The 17,976-nt window shown below is 32.2% G+C and overlaps 1 protein-coding gene and 1 long non-coding RNA gene across 2 annotated transcripts in view; one reads left to right on the top strand and one right to left on the bottom strand.

The window, feature by feature from the left end:
- The window catches only part of Sdb (SAXO downstream of blistered), an 83,371-nt gene that overhangs the window by 56,964 nt on the left and 8,431 nt on the right, over window positions 1-17,976 (bottom strand). The gene's annotated exons all lie outside the window — the stretch shown is intronic.
- Window positions 6,596-8,057, top strand: LOC148281633 (uncharacterized). Its single transcript, XR_015822313.1, has 2 exons — window positions 6,596-6,803; window positions 6,897-8,057. It is a non-coding gene; the product is annotated as an uncharacterized LOC148281633 (long non-coding RNA).

Below are 17,976 nucleotides of genomic sequence, written 5' to 3'. Positions count from 1 at the left end.
ATCATCGGCTAGAATAGGAGAAGTCTTCGAGGCATTTCTGCGGCATGGCGAATAAACGCAGCACCGCGCGCCGTTGCCGTTGGCGGGAGAGAAAACAAACGCACATGACTATTCTACTGGTGCACCGATTTTAGAGGATATGCGGCAGCGGAACGGTTTGATTAATACGTATTTGAATGTGATTTATTCTGTCACTTTCTCGCAGATGGCTTCCCGACTACTGTGCGAAAATTGACGACTGATTATGCATAGCTAAAATCGAGGTTTTGCATTCCCATTTTCCCCGCCCTAAAAGTAAACCGATTTTGTTTTTTAATATATTAAAATAAAATCACTTTGTTTTTATGTACCACTTTTATTTTTATAATTTGACAACCAACTAGTTTCAGCGATACTATGCCTTCTTCAGGGTTAACTACAAACTAACATAACATATATAAAATTTTCACAGTGAGGGTAGAGTGGGCGTAGCTACGGAAGTAGAGAGGAGAGGGGGTTTGTGTGTGGACTCAGGAAGAGGAAACATATTTAAAATAGGACTATTACTAAGATTTATTTGATTATTAAAAATATTTGAAATTTTATTTACAGCCTTTCTAATCTCCAATATTTCAAAATAATCAAGTGAATACCCTTTTGTTATAAATATTTTTGGATGTAAAATTCCGGTGCCATCTTCAAAGTTGAATGAGTAACTATTTGTTAGGATATGTTTAGCTGATCCGAATCCGACAGTGCATTCTATAAAACTATATTGGTTCACTACACTTCACTGATTCACATCGAATCTAATTATGAAAGTAAAATTATGCTTACTGAGATTTAGAATCACAACCAATAAAAATATTGCAGCAAAATCACATGACATAATTGGTAAAGCGCATTTGTGCAACGTTCAGCCCGACGGCAACTCGGATAAAAAAATGAATTTTTTGGCGCGGTAAAAACTAGAGCATTAAATTTTACATCAAAGTTTTTTTTTAAAAAGTATGAAAAAAATAATAAAAACTAACTACTTTGCACGACATCACTAGTTCTTCCGAATCAACGAATGATAAGAGGGTTGTGATGGATTTCCAATTTTCGGTAAGACAACTGAAGAATCAGCAGAACTCATTTAGAAGAATGGGACGAGAACTTGAAACTTCATAAGCGAAGTAATTTCAAAAATACAAAACTTTTAAAAATCACGGCCTTGATAATATGATATACATTTTTTTTAAATGGCTTAGTTTAATAATCTAAACAAATAAAAAAACACTGATCTCTTCAAAACATTAATTGTTGTCTTTCAACGTCTCCAGTTATATTTTTTTACATTATTCTAAACGTATAATTTTAGCAGCAGTTAGGAGCCGTTAAAATTGTGAAATCTACGAATCATCGGTATTCAAGATATTCCAACGAATATGGAAATAAACACTTCTCTGACATCATAATATGAACTGTCTCGTATGTGTGGAAGACGTTTTCCATACTGCATACATACTAGCACAAAACACCGGCCGGTACTTTTGATATAATATATAGTCGTATAGAGTCAACACAGTAAAAACGCACGAGTTCTAGACTAGGTACTGTATTTAACGCTGTTATCACGAAAAGAAAACACCGGCAACCTTGAAATTATATTTTTATTTTTTAGTTGATTCCAGCGCTGGTTTTTATGGGTAATTCGACGTACAGTGATAAACGATTTAGGAAAATCAACCGGCAGTAAATACTAAATACTACCTGTTGCCTGTTGTTAATAAATTATTGTTATTTTGAATATCAAAGTTCAACAAGCTGTAAAAAATCTGACAATTCAATTGAATGTTGATAGTAGTTAATACTCGTATAACGATAGTAGTTTCTCATTGTAGATAATATCCATTGATCTATGCATTTTATAAATCAGATGTTTTTTACTTAAAATATTATTAATATACATATTGTAAAACAGAACCATGAATTGTTTTTAATGCAAATTAACCTAACCTAACGATAACTTGTATTAAAAGTTTTACAAAATCACTTTTAAACGTATAGAGGCGTATTATATTTAAGGCCTGAGACATGGGCGGGACGTCCATAGACTGGATGGAACCAATGCTTCCCTAAAAACTTGACTTAACAATCAGTACCTTTTTTTGTTGTGTAATAATATCAGCTACAAGTTAAATAATCTTTGTAGTAATTATAGCATTTTTTTAAATTAGTTTGTTTGAGGTGGGTTCGATGTTCATTCATAAATAATGTCTAAAAAATTACAAGAAGACACACAACCTTTGTCCTGCGCAGTTATGCGCGGACCCGGACTGAAATAAATTCAGAAAATTCACTGCGCTCCGTCTAATGCTGAAATAAGGAACTGCGTAAGTCTGGTGGTTCCTATGAGGCAGTCGCCCAGTACTGAATTCACAAGTCTGGGAATGCGGAAATTGAGATCTTTAGTAACTCTATGGAAAAAATTCTAACAAACCAATCCATGCTTATTTTTCGGATATTCTGACTGTTTTATAACAAATTTAGCTATTAAATCGATTGGCACGATGATGTTATAATATTAAACTATACAAATAGTTATTTCGTGCTGAAATTATAGCAAATAGTTGCTTTTTAGTTTATTTCAAAGAACTTGATTCGATTTACTGTGTTAGTAGTGCATATTGCTAAGTGAGTGCTTCCCTAATCGAAAACTGGATTTATCAACAATATTTTCAGTTCGTTCAAAACTCAAAATATTGTTGATACTTAAACTTAATATTGTTGATACTGATACTTAAACCAGCCAATGACAGGTCATCAGCCCTGTAGACGCTTCTTCTATATTACCTTCTCTCAAATGTTTTTCATCTCTATTGTTATATGTTAACAGAGAAATATGTTTAATATCTATATATTACATTATGTTATATTAGTATTTTTTCCAAAATAGTAGGCATTGTAATTACGGAATAGATTTGTAACATAACATAATGATGATGACCATTGCAAAAAACTTCCGTTATTGTGCATGCATAGATAGTTGCACCGTCGTATTATTGATGCGGTCTTTCTCTACAAATGTATGCAAAATTCCTTTCACTTCTTGAACTCAATGACCGGCGAGAATCGGCTAACACACACTCGTACAAAAATACTGACATAATCACGAAATAAACAAGGAGGTTTACACGCGCTAGCGATGTGATGGCGTCCGACGTGAGACATGAGTCTTCTGCGGAGAATTTGTAAGGCTCCACACGTTACAAGGTACAAAACAAACTATTTGAATGAGTGCTTTCGCGATATTGTGGCGAAAATTAAATACTAAACGATCCTGTAAATCAGAGCGCAAGTCATACACATTCAAGAAGGAACGCACACATTCTAGAAGAAACGCAACGCGACGCTATAAGTGTATAAAAATGACATTTAAATTTTCTGACGCTCGAGAGTATAAATTGCAAAGACCTTTGATCAACGATCATGACACGTATGGCCCACTATGGGCGATCGTAAAAATCTGCGCAAAATTTACGTTTACGATAGTACGATTACTTATAAATCTCAAGCTTAGCGACCAATAATAATATACTATCAAAAAACTATGCTAAAAAACCCCCCTGTAAACGGTGCTGTAACGCCGTGTTAAGCTAAAGACGAGATATTTTTCAATACAGGTATCAAGAAAAACATTAAGATATGCTGTTTTATAATCTATTTTCCACATTTTATAAAAATAACATATTTATTTTCCATTACAAAAAAATCGACTTCATTATTTTTTTTAATTAAAGAGATATCTCATGTCTTGTATCCTACGTAGACTCACGTGACATCGTAGCCACACAAGAGTTAAGTAACATTTTAATTTTAATGCCGGCATTTCATGAACAGCCTACCCGCTCTATTGGGTGGTTGATTTCACTATTTAGCGGCGACATAAACATATTTATCAATGGCTACCACGAGGGGGGAATTGCAGCGAAATTTGGTGCTATATACAGAAGAATACTTCAAACATCATGGGTAGACGGAGTTCGCAACGAAAAAGTACAAGACGCATAAAAAAGAAAGAGATGTACATATTACCGGCAATCTGTATAATCCGGTATTGTATACAATACCTAGGCAATGTATAGAATACCTAAAACGTTTAGGTAATGTATTAAATATGATTTATTTTATACTTTGTCTAGGTATTCTATACAGTACCGAATACGCCGCCGGTAATGTGTGAAAAAGACAATAGCGGTGAAGGGAAGACGTGCATAAATAAATATTTTTCTGTGTAATAATTATTTCTACTGCAAAAAAGGATTTTATTACCTACTGTTACTATAAAGATTATTTTTAATGGTTAATTGTTAATTTTAATGAAGTTATTTTAGAGAAAACATGGGCTGTTTTATATGTTCGCCATTTTATGCGTAGCATAACATAACATTGATAAATATGACCAAATCTATTTACTTTACACATTGCCGGTGGACCAGCGGGTACTCGATACAATCCCTGGGAAATGTATTTTTACATTTACATTTTTTTTTTTTTTTGCACCACAACAGGCCAGGAGGCCTAATTACAGTGGTGAATTACATCACAGAGCACCCAGGCTTGAGAAAAATCATATTTTATTTTTTTGTGTTCTCACCGGGAATCGAACCCGGAACCTTCCGTGCGTGAGTCAAGCGTCTTGACCACTACACCACGGAGGCCGCCATTACCTAGGCAAAGTATTTATTTATTTATGCTTTATTAATTTAGTTCATAACATCTTAAGAACTAATATAAACTTTTAATAATATTACAATTTTTTTTATCAAAATTTCTCAATAACATATTTTTTTATAATAATAACATAATTAATTTGAAATATTTCGATTTTTTCTATCTCCTTTATTTCTTCGGGTACCCCATTGTACAGCTTCAATCCCTTGTACAATGAGTTTTGAGATTCTGTTTTTCTCCTCAATCTTGCTAATCTTATCTTTTTTTACCCCTTGTTTCATATGTATGACATTGTTGGTTAAATTTTTTATTTTTTTTTCATTCCCTTAATTATTTTATGTATAAAAATTGCTACATTATATTTAATTTGCTGCTTTACTGTGAGTAAGCCAATTTCTTGTGCATTCTTTCTACATTAAAATAGATATTTCTTTTGAGTATAATCCTCATCGCCTTATTTGGAATAATTTGTATGTTTTGTATTATTATGAACATATTTATTACATCAATTCACAAGTTATCATTTATACAACAAATTAATTCAGTAGTAAAAGTAAACATACAATTTTTTTTGCTGTTGGTTCATCTAAACTGCCTAACTAGGGATAGCTTCTCCGTTCTAAGGCAGTAAATTATGTATTTTATAATAATATTAAAAAGTAATTACAGTTTTATTATTATGTGTGCTTTTTCAGTCTTAAAAGTAATAAAATAATAATATTTTGTATATTATATGCATGTATTATTTTGTATATATTTTGTATAATTTGTATTATTTTGAAGAATTTGTATATAGTATGTAACGGACAATAATATTTCATACATTGCCTGGACGCCTCAGGTATTCTATACATTGCCTAGGTATTGTATGGAAACCTGAATAATACAGATTGCCGGTAACACATAATATATTAAATACAATTAAGAATAGAAAGCTTTGGACATTTAATGCGGGAATAAGAAGACAAATACAAAACAGTCCGTATCATATTACAAGGAAAAGTTGGAGGTAAACTCTAGCAGGAAGATGACCAAACTTCTTAAAAACGTAAGAGAGTGGTTCCACTGTAGCTACGAATCTTTATTTAGAACGGCTGCGGGCAAAAAAATTTACACAATAAAAAAAGAAAGGAAACAAAAATCAAATTGCAAACCTTTAAATGGAAAACACTTAAATATTTCCATTCAATGCAAATGTCAGTTGTAGTTATAAACATATATGGCACTGTAATCAATTACATAATCTATCAAAAACATCACAATGGAAATCGGTTCACAACACTGTAGGTTAGATAAAACACAGGTACACCATTTTATAATATCACGGACGCGGACGTTTCGCGCCATGCGCCATCATGGATCGGGGTTCTTTTGTTTTGTTTAAAATTTTAACTCGCAATTATTTTCCTGAAGGTTGCCATCCTAAAATCGGTTTAAAAATGCATTTATTCAAATGACTAGGTACTTTTAAAAATGGTATATTCTGTAAATTGGAGTCTCATTATTTTATATGTGTATGTATAGTACGTACATTGTTCCTACGTAAAATTAATTGCAAGGTTTATATATTTTTATGTAATTCCGAGAATTATTGTTGCATTTTCTCGCAAAATTACTTCATCACAATATCGGAGTATTATAATGAGTCATTGCGGTTGTACTTGATACAACTTCGTGGTTAACTGTGATATATTAATAAAATTAATTAGAATATTCTACAAAGCTATTGAGAACATTGAAATGTATACTTATTACTATTGTAGGTATCTTATCTGCTATCATTTTGATAGAATATTTATAGTTTTAATACAACATTACAACATTGGACCATCGGTTGATTCACAAGAACCTGTGACGTAGTTCAAAGTAGTTAATTTTTATTCAACCATTTTTATGATTTTTTCATACGTTTTCGCGAATGTTTGCGGTAAAATAAAATGCTCTGATTTTTACCGCGAGTAAGAAAACATTTTTATATCTAATTTCCCGTAGCACCGAACTCACTCATTGTGTCGGGAAATAACATTTTTTTTACACAACGCACGGAAGTTTAGTATACCGTCTTGGTAATTGTCAAAAGTCATATAAAAATCAAGTTCAAGCTAGTATTTTTGCTTTAATTAGGATTTTACGCACGGAAGTTTAGTATACCGTCTTGGTAATTGTCAAAAGTCATATAAAAATCAAGTTCAAGCTAGTATTTTTGCTTTAATTAGGATTTATTTCAGTTTATAATCGCCTGGAAGTAGCCACTTTTTATCATAGAAACCTATTAAATATATTAATGAGAATCATTTTTGATTTTAATTAAGTAAGGAACGCGGAGTAAATTTTCGGTGTTACTTATTGGTTGAATTCGATCATATGACGTCGAGATGACAAGTCGGTAGAGCATACCGAGGTAGATAGAGATAGTACAGAAGTTAAGTATACCGTCTCGGTATGTACCGATGAAGATAGCCTTTGTAACTGTGACTGCCCCCTCGCAAATTCTGCTTTACAGTGTTTTAACTATTTTATCGGATGCGCGATTTGCAAAAAACGAAGATCTGAACGTAATACTTTTTCATTGGTAAAATAATTTTCTTTTGTAAAGATGGAACCTCTAATTAACATTACACCGGCTTTGTTGGCTCGTGTAAAACATATACATGCATAAATACACATATACCGTGGAGATATGTGTACCATGACAGTGACAAAGCTCGCCATCAAATACTTATTGTGTAAACTACACATGTATATGTGTGAATATTCGTGAGGGTGTGTGAATAAGGAGTGTATGTTTGTGTAAGTATGACACACGACACACACCTGTGCAGAAATGAATACTCATTTGTAACAAGTTTAGTATTAACTCAGGTGAGTGAGGTTTGTTTGCACGGTACATTAATTTTATGAGAAATCATATTTATTGCATGTATTTAGTGAACATTTTTAGATATCAGACTCATGTGCATGTACTGCACATCTAATTAGGCGATTTGGAAGTCCACATTCTTACAGGGCTTCCGATCTGTCATTAGCTGGTTTAACAATCAAAAGAATGATGGTAAATGTTATGAACTTCTATTCGTCCATGCGAGGTGCGTTTAGAAATCTATCTTCCACATGTAAATGTTATCAACTACCAAATTTTTTACACTTAAACTTCGTAAATAGGCTTTACAATCCCAACATTATATTTTTAACAAATAAAAAAGTTTTCCCTCTCTGTTACAATGAATTGAAATATTTAGAGTGTTCTTCTCTCCTTTAGATAAATTAAACTACACAGAAAATGTCAAGACGATATTAAAGATGAAAAAGACAAAAATTTAATTTTAACAACATATACATCAAAGAAATACAAAAGAGTCAAATAATTTCACCTGTGAACAACCTAAGACTAACAGAAAATGATACAGTTTTGTGTATACAGCAATAATTGGCGGCCTCCGTGGTGTAGTGGTCAAGACGCTTGACTCACGCACGGAAGGTTCCGGGTTCGATTCCCGGTGAGAACACAAAAATAAAAAAATGTGATTTTTCTCAAGCCTGGTTGTTCGTAATGTAATTCACCACTGTAATTGGGCCTCCTGGCCTGTTGTGGTGCAAAAAAAAAAATAAAACAAAAAAAAAAAAATGAAATAAAGTATTACAAAAAATATACAAAACATATACGTTCTTAAAAATACCTTCATAAAACAGTTCTTACAACCCGTGTGACGAGAGATATGTGATGTTTTTTATCGATTTTTTATTAAAACTAATGTGTCATGGTATATTATATCCCCTCATACCAGCACTTTGGCTGATTGGGAACATTTCGTACAAATAAAATATGTAAGGTAATGTAATATGTAAAGTTAAACTATGTATTTTGTCATAAATAAATTAATCTAAATCTTAATAGAAAAATGTTACTTTAGAATAAACGAATATTTGGGAGATGAAACAGAGTAAATTTAAATGTTTTTAATTTAAAAAATGTAAGCACTAAACACCACAATTAATATTTCATTTTTATCGTTTATTTTTTCAAGACTATTTATTTATATTATTTGATTGAATTCTTACTATGATTAATTTGTATTTTTATTGGTTTGACGTTAAGAAATTGCTAGCCACAATAAGTCCGCCATATATTAATGTATGCCTTTGTTTTATTATTTTGTATTTATAACAATTCTGGTTAATAAAGATTTTTTACATCATTATTAATTCACATATTAATTTTTCAATCCACCTAAATCATAACACAGATCATTGATCATTGATCGGCGTGACAGTGTCCTATAGCCATTCGCTAATAGGCGTAAATAAAAAGAAAACATGATATGCTCTATTATAAAACCTGTCAATATGAAGCGGTAGCTAAATAGGTTTGCATATAGACGCAATTTTTTAATGTCTGCGTGTTCATGATTGTTATTTTTTCTATTGAGGGACATTAAACCTTATGCGCCGGATAAACCCTATTTTTTATTTGTACCAATATTCAACAAATAAAATATGTTTTAACTTGTATTGGTTTCGACGTGTTTATTTATAAATTGTAATTACTTATAATGTTTTGTATCGCACGCATTATTTCATTAAATGAAATAATTTATTGTATTCCCTTTTGCTTTATTTCCTACTTTATTTCCGCTCTATATATTTTGATGTTTCGTTTTATTTTTTAATATCGTTTAAACCGTTATTATGTTGCATTATTAATCACTTCAATTTATACTTTATGTACCATATTAAAATCATTTTAACAATTACGTGTTTGTACTATATTCTATTAATTGTAATCAAATTATTATTTTGAATACTGGTTCACATTTGTGACTTTATATTTTATTAGTATTTAATGTTATTTCTTTAAATTGGATAGTTATTTTTGATACTGTATCATGTGTAATTATTTATTATTTTAATTTACTTTATATTTAGTTGTTGTTATTTACTATAAATTAACACGGGCTCAGCCGCCAAAAATGCCATAATATGTTACCAATGTAATTTGAAATGAAAAAATAAATAAATATTTCGTTTAAATAAGATTTTTACATTATATAATATTAACCAGCCCGTTACAGGGTGAAGCGTTACTTAATCAAATAAAGGGAAATGTACCGAGTATTGTTTTAATGCCAACTTAATTTATAGAAATATAAAATTTAATACCTTTTTATACCAAACTTCATCGTGAAATGCGTATGAAATCATTCAGTGAAATCACGCGATTAAATACATCAGTTGACATGCGAATTCATTCGTAATAAGTGTTTAGGGTCAGATATTAGAAACATTACTTCATATCATTCCGACAGAAGCAATATTACTAATGATTGAAATGTTAATTCCACACGGATAGTTGGATATCTAAGGTATTGAAATCTCAAATTGAAATTGTCAAAATCAAGATAAATTAATGCAGAAACTTGCGTATAAACTCGCGAAAGTGCCTTTTCTCACTTTCCTGTCATGCTCGGTGCTCGTTTGTTAGACATTTTACTAAAAAAATCCTTTCGTAATCCTAGATAAAGCTAAAAAATACTCGAAACGCTGGAGTCTCCGGATCCTGTCTCCATACTAAATTTAAGTGCACGTTTTGGCAAATGGCACGCTGCGCCGTGGCGTTTAAAAATAATTATAAAATTATTTTTTTTAGTCAGTCGGGGGAACTTTGAGTTGGACGCACGTCGGTTTGAACTGCAATTTCAAAAAAATGAAGGCGGGACGTGGGACTTTGAAAGCGCATAAAATTCCTAGCGTCGTCGGCACCGCAATTTGTATCTTAGACGTTTAGTTTTTTTTTTCATTTATTATTAATGTATTTACCGAAATAATACTTCGATATAAACATTATTTATGGTTATTTTTTTGTTGCTCAATCTACCGCGTACAAAGCGTGCATTTTTTGTCGATAAAAAGTTCTTGTGAGCCTTCGTCCAACCTCACTATCCAACCCCAAGGATATGATTATCGTGCCAAATAGCAGTTTGCAACAAATCGTAAACAAATGTAGCTACAATTATAAAAAGATTAGTGTTGCCATCATTCCAACTTTGTTAATTTATCATTGTCCAATTTTCGCGTTCTATCTCGCCACACTGCATAATGATTGTTTTGTCTGCAAGAGTGGATTTTTTTATTATTTTAAAATTGTACCCGGAAGTACTGAGATAATTGTCGGTTTGCTTTGGCTTATGAACATGAGATCATTCTTGACTTGATTTGCATTTAATACCCTTCCCCCTCCTTCTCTTTATTCCCACATTCCTGTGTCGAAATTCTATCATTCTATGCGAATATAATGTTCCTATGACCAATTAAACAATATTTCAAAAATATTTTGAGTTTGTCCAAATTTTTGTCGACAAGGACTGGATTCAACTCCCCGGGGAGCTGTGAATATTGACATATTACAACGATGAAGACATTTTAGAGAAGATAATACAGTAGTCTAGGCATCTACAGGGCTTATGACTTGTCACGAAGAAGTATAGAAATTGAAAATTTTTCAGGCGTTGCCTAGTATGTAGGTGAAATAATTCAATTAGATGAATCTCATCTGCAAAAATAAAGGTTTCAGCTGTTTAACTTTACAAACATCAACATATGAAAAACATTAAGGAATATAGATGTTCAAATATGGGCGGAATGGTGAATGTTACAAAATTTGGACAAACTTAAAATATTGTTGATAAATCCACCTGGTCCATGAAGAAGTATAAAAATTGAAAAAATATTTTTTTCAGGCGTTGCCTAGTATGTAGATGAAATAATTCAATTAGATGAATCTCACTCGCAAAAGTAAAGGTTTCAGCTCTTTGACTTCACAACCATCAACAGATGAAAGAATTGAATTAATATAAAAGTTCAAATATGGGCAGAATGGTGAATGTTACACAGTGTGTAAGTCCCTTAAACCAGCCAATGACAGGTCATAAGCCCTAAGGATGCCTAGACTTTTATATTACCTTCTCTCAAATTTTCTTCATCTCTGTTGTAATATGTTAGAGTAATAATATGCCACTGGCTAATAGATTCGCCCATACCGACAAAAATAATTCTTTGATTATTATCAACCACGAAGTAAGCTATAGTTTACAGCAATACAAAGTCTTTTTAGATTTACGCAATCACTAAGATAGACCGATCTTGTCTTGAGGTAGTAATTATTATTTTATTTTTGTCTAAGCTTTAATTTTACTTAAATTTTTCCTGTATATTAATAGTTCATAATTAAAGAAATGTATTTACCATTGTTGACTGAAACTGACTGTGGACTGAAATTAATATTGCAAAACCCCATGTACGGTATGCTTTTTTAAAAATATTTTAATTTTATTTATTTTAATAATATAATTATACATTTTTACAGTATTCAAAATTTCTATTGTTATATGTTTACTAAAACTAAAATCCCACCGAGCCACTTTCTGTAGCTTGTTGGTGGAGATTATATTTATACTAACTTATATAATATTATCTGCATTTATAAAAACAATGAATAACAGATATAAATTAACAACCGGAAAGATCAAAATATACATGTACATATATATATATATATTTAAATACAAGAAAATATTATGTGAAAAATTTAAATATTTACACATAAGTTACTATTCATTTATAAATTTTTGATCGAGTAGCCACTCTCTTATTTTGCTCTTGTTACAATGTGAGTTAAATTTAAGTTCTTTCGGCAATAAATTAAAAATGCCAGGTACTAAATATTTAAGAGTTATATTGCCATACTTATAACATACTTTTGGTACTACCAAACCATCATTATACGTGAAGCGTGTATTATGGTTATGTTTGAGAGGAAATTTGAATGTATTACTATTAAATTGTTATAAAATGATGCAAAGCCACAGTAATCGTAAGAAGGAATCGTGTGTTAGAAATACCACATTGTAAAACGAGGCTCGCACAGAGACATGCATATTTTATAGGCCCAAAAATTTTTAATTGTTTTTTTACTGATAATATTTCATTGATTACAAACTTTCAAATTTTTCCTTCTTTTAAAAAACATGCACCATCCTGGTTTCAAACTAAAGATACGAACTCTTTTTTTCTATGATTTATTTTGTTGCCCTTTAATAATAAGGAATGTTTTTGTGTTTTTTTTAATATTTTTTATTTCCTTTTTTAATTACTATAAAAAAAAACCTTTATTATCTTTTACAGAATATCTTATTTTTTCTTTCTTATGTTACACAAAAATATTATAACTGTCCATTATTTATTATAGGAGCAAAAATTCATGAACATTTTCTTGTATACCCACGAACAGGCCATGCCTTTGCGGGATTTTTTTGTTTACTATTTTTACTATTAATATGTATTTCATTGTTATGTAATTATTCTTTATTTTTTTAATACTCTGTTTTATCATTTATGTTTATTGTAAAAAAAAACAAGAAAAAAATAAATAATTTTTATTTTTTTGAAAATCCTCGAACAGGCAGAGTTTTGATTGTTTTATTTTGATTACATCGATACTCAAAATCCCCTGACTCTGTCAAACCAAGTCATCGAAAGGGTAGAGAGTTTCAAATACCTGGGAGTATATGTTACGGAAATTTCTATAATAAATCGCAATGAACTCTACCACGAATTAAATTTCAATTAAAAATGATACGATGTCCCCAGAGAAATACGGGGGGGTACTTTTTGTCCAGAGCTGACCATACGAGTCATGTAATGCGATTGTACGAAGTAAATGCTAAGTGGTATGGCCCCGTTGACCACATTAGGAAGGCCACCAGATTACTAGAATTTCCTTATTGGACTCCGTCATCGTTCTTTTGAAAATGAATCGTTGCAAAACTTGCATACGCAAGGTGGAATTTTTCTACGTAATTCTACAAATAACTTCGTGTCATCATATCGTCGAGTGCTCATGATAAAAAAAAACGTCTTATTTGATTTCGAGTGAAGCATATTTTATTTCGACGCGAAACAAACGATGCGCAATAATGAATCAAATGTATGTAACATCTTTGTCAGCAACAAATTTTGGGTGAGTTCAAATCATTGTAAATGAATACTGGATTTGTGAATTTGATCAAGACATGCAAGTATAATGCCAGTACTTCTGTATGGGTGCGAATCTTGGCACCTTACCGAAGCTCTAAACACTAAACTTTTGAGTTTTAAGAGTAAGCCCTTGAGGAGAATATTAGGCCTGCGGTGGTTCGATTTCCTGACAAAATTGAAGTCCTATAACGAGCGGCTTGGACACGTGCTGCGGATGCATCGGGAGAACCTACTGGAAGTCTTGGAAAGCCGTCTATGGCTTTATTCGGCGGAACTAAAGGACGCGGGATTGACGTTGGAAGAGGCGGGAGTGCTGACTGGCGGTAGCGTCTCACGGAGGCGTCCGGTGATGCCCACATGCTCCACTTAGGAGCGGATGTGAAAAAGAAAACATGGAATTCTACAAAGACGGAGAATCTCTTCGGTCTGCCAATGACAAGTGATGAGACCTTTAAATGCCCAGATTTCAGTATTGTCACTCTAGCTTGTAAAACACGTAAATTCACTTCTTCTTCTTCTAGTGCCCTACCGGGTCCCCCCGACGTTGGCGATCGCTACAGCGAAAGCACATGTATCTGTCCTGCGCTACTTTTATATTTCGCAGCCAGGACGACTGCTCATTGTTGTACTCGCCGCAGTGATTCCTGGTAAAAGATGATCAGAGTGGTTTCCCGTTGCTTTCTCTGGTGGATTTTTCTGTCGGGGTTACCTACCCTTAGCCGGTTGGTTTTGGTTTTGAGGCACCAAAAACTCGCTTTTCATCCTCTTAAATTACGTAAATTCACAAATGATTAAAAACGATATTTTGGTGTTTTTTGTTAGCATTTCAAATAATCGTCTATATATGTGTGTGTAAAACTTGTATATACGTAAATGTAAAAAAAATATAAAAAAACTTATTTACTGAAGTGAAAACTATTTGTACTCTCCCCTGGAAAAAAGTAAGTGGGGGATTTAAGACTTGTTTAATTTTACAAGATAAATTCTATTTCTATTTCTATTTTCTATTTCTGGCTGCTTTCTGCACAACTACGTTCGATTTTATTTTTACTTCTTTATAAATCATATAACACAAAGTATTTTACAAATATAATACGTTGAATTACATTCCCAGGAGTTACAACAACTCAATTCGGGACATAAATAATATTAACATTTAGAAAATAACACATATTGAGAACAACAAGGAAACAAAGCAAGTTTAGCACCTTTATAACTAAATATAGCACAACAATATATACGCCAAAAACCTTTTCTACACAAGCAGAATAAATTTACAAAAAAAAACGCTTTTAAGAAGGAAAAAAAGTAGTGAATCCACTAAGGGAGATAAGGTCATTAACATCACATGCCATGCAGATGATGCTGCCATAGTGATGATGAGAACATATCCATCTCAGTTTATAATACGTTTTTCTTGTATAAAGTAGCGGGACAAATTGAAAATGATTATCGTAAGAATTGAATTCTTAATCTTCGGGCCCACTCTCGACTGCCGTCCCTCTCTTGACCCTCTCATGGTGCGCGCTGACGATGACAATATACTCAGCCCAATTATTCCCGATTCAGGGGACAATCTGCGGAGATTGCTCAACTGGTCCCGTCCGCGTCCTTGTGACAGCCACATTGCGCAAGCGCAGCGCACACGCGCGTAACTTATAAAACAGACGAGAAACAGTTCTAATCGCTTAATCAAGTAACTTCATCATTAATGCGAGCGTTAATACCAATGTGTAACAACAAAGTCGGCCTGGCCTCTTTTGGAAGCCGGAGTTTTGAAATAACGCGACGCCCGATTCTCGAACACACGACGCGCGACGCGCGACGTGTGAAGGAAAACACGAAAATTCTTATTTCGTTAAATCTCTTTTAGGTTACAATATTTGAATTTGTCCAAATATTTGTAGACAAAATAATGTATATAAGAATATAATTTTAGTTTTTTGAAAATCCTTTTTTTTCCGTTTAACTGATGTAGGTATGTTTTAATTTTTTTTTATTTTATTTCTTTTGAATTTTTACACAATTGATGTGAAATTATGTACACTTATGTATGAAATAAATAATACACTGACACTCCGGAACGTGCCTGTGGGCCAGTGGAGTGGCTACATCCATAAATAAAAATAAAAATGTATTGAATGTACCGTACCTATTGTATAAACATTTTTGCTAACTATGTATTTGTATTTTATATTGGAGTAAATAAATAAATAAAATACTGGATTTCACCCCTCGGGAGTCATTAAGATCAACAAACTACAACAGGAATGGAGAATACCTTAAATAAGGGAATATGGAAGTCTGGGCATTTACGGGGCTTATGACCTGTCATTGGCTGATTTGAGTGGCCACTTTACACACTATGTAACATTCACCATTTTGCATATGTTTGAGCACCCATATTTTTTCAATTCTTTCATCTGTTGATTTTAGTGACGGTAAAAATCTGAAGAGCATTATCGACAGAATCAAAAAAGGGGCGCTGCGTTGGTTTGAACATGTAGAGCGAATTGACAGCGAAAGAACGGCTAAAAGGATCTACGATGCGAAAGTTGATGGATTCAGACAACGAGAAAGACCGAGAAAGACATGGCACGATCGAGTCCATCAAATACTTGAAGATGGACATGTCAAAAGCGGGAATGCGTGCATGAGAAGATGTATGAATGTAGAGGAAGCGAGGTCTGTATACCAAGATAGAGTGATATGGCGTTCTGCCTACCCCAACGGGGAAATGGCGTAATGGTTTGTTTGCTTGTTTGTTTAAAGAGCTGAAACCTTAATTGTAAATCCAGTCTTTTCTCGGCAAACATTTAGACAAACTCAAATATTGTAATAAAACCAACTGGTCCATAAAGATTGAAGAAGTTTAAAAATTGGAAAATTGAATTCAGGCGTTGCCTAGTATGTGATATAATTCAGTCAGATAAATCTCTTCACAACAATAAATGTTTCAGCTCTTTATTTTACTAAAATCAACAGATGGAAGAATTGAAGTAATATGGATGTTCAAACATAGGCAAAATTGTGAATGTTACACAGTGTGTAATGTGGCCACTTAAACCAGCCAGTGACAGGTCATAAGCCCTGTAAATGCCAAGACCATAGAAAAAATAGTTTTATTTTTATGTATCGTATTATCAGCGTTATGATTTTTTTAAGTTTTGCAATTTTGAAATTACTCCGCCTCTGACGTATAAGGTTCTCAACTGTCAGTTCTGCCGATTGGTCAGATGGCTTCCCGGAACAGGAAATCTATCACGAAGGTATATTACTGGTTAATTTCTGAGAACTAGTGACGCCGTACAAAGTAGTTATAATTTTCATATTTTTCCAAAAATCTTCGCCGAAGGAAAAAAAAAACTAAGTTTTCTTTTTGAAAAAATGCTCGTTTTCTTTTATTTATAAACCACTTTCTTTTATACTTTTCATAATTATTTATATTTTGTTACATTTATTTATATGTAAAAAAATATTAATGGTGACGGGTCTAGAAATACGATATATTATATCTTGTATTATATCTATGTGTGTATGTCCGGTTCTCTGTTATTGTTCCTTAATAAAATAAATAAAAAAAACTGTTAAAGGTACTGGGTGTAATACGAATAAATATGATGATAGAAATGTTGTTTTTTTATTTCTTTAAAATACTGCATATTTTACGGTATCGATAAAGTGGGTAGGTTTAATGTAATTGATGAATTAGAAAAACACTTTACGGCGATAACAATTCTTCGTGTTAAAAATTATCAATTACATAAGTTGTAAATAAAAAATGAAAGCCCGATAAACGTTTACAAAAATAACCGTTTCAAATGAAATTTTAACACTGATTATTTATAAGAATCTGGTAATTATTATTAGTTATCAAATATACCTACTCCAATAATAGTAAGGTTATATTTCAATGTCAATCGATAAGCGTGAGCGATATAAAATAGGTGCAAAATAACGCCAACAATAACAATATACAAATTCATTACTATTATATTCGTTTTCATAATCTGTCATATTAAAATCACATGAGATACCGTAAGAATAAAAAGTATTTGTATCAGATGTTTGTTTTGTCAAAAGACAACGGGTGAATGAGAATCATAAAATAATAATGTAATTTTCCTAATTTAAAGGTGAATATATCTTATTTAAAAGTTAAATCGAGTCTTGTCCATGGTTAACCTCACATTTCTGGACGAAACTACCTAAATCGGTATTCCCTAAATCCTACTTATCAAATAATTT

The sequence above is a fragment of the Micrasema longulum genome, unplaced genomic scaffold (assembly GCF_059751315.1).
Source record: "Micrasema longulum isolate JH-2025_06_02 unplaced genomic scaffold, ASM5975131v1 h1tg000429l, whole genome shotgun sequence".
NCBI lineage: Eukaryota > Metazoa > Arthropoda > Insecta > Trichoptera > Brachycentridae > Micrasema > Micrasema longulum.
This window is presented reverse-complemented; position numbering and strand designations above follow the sequence as displayed.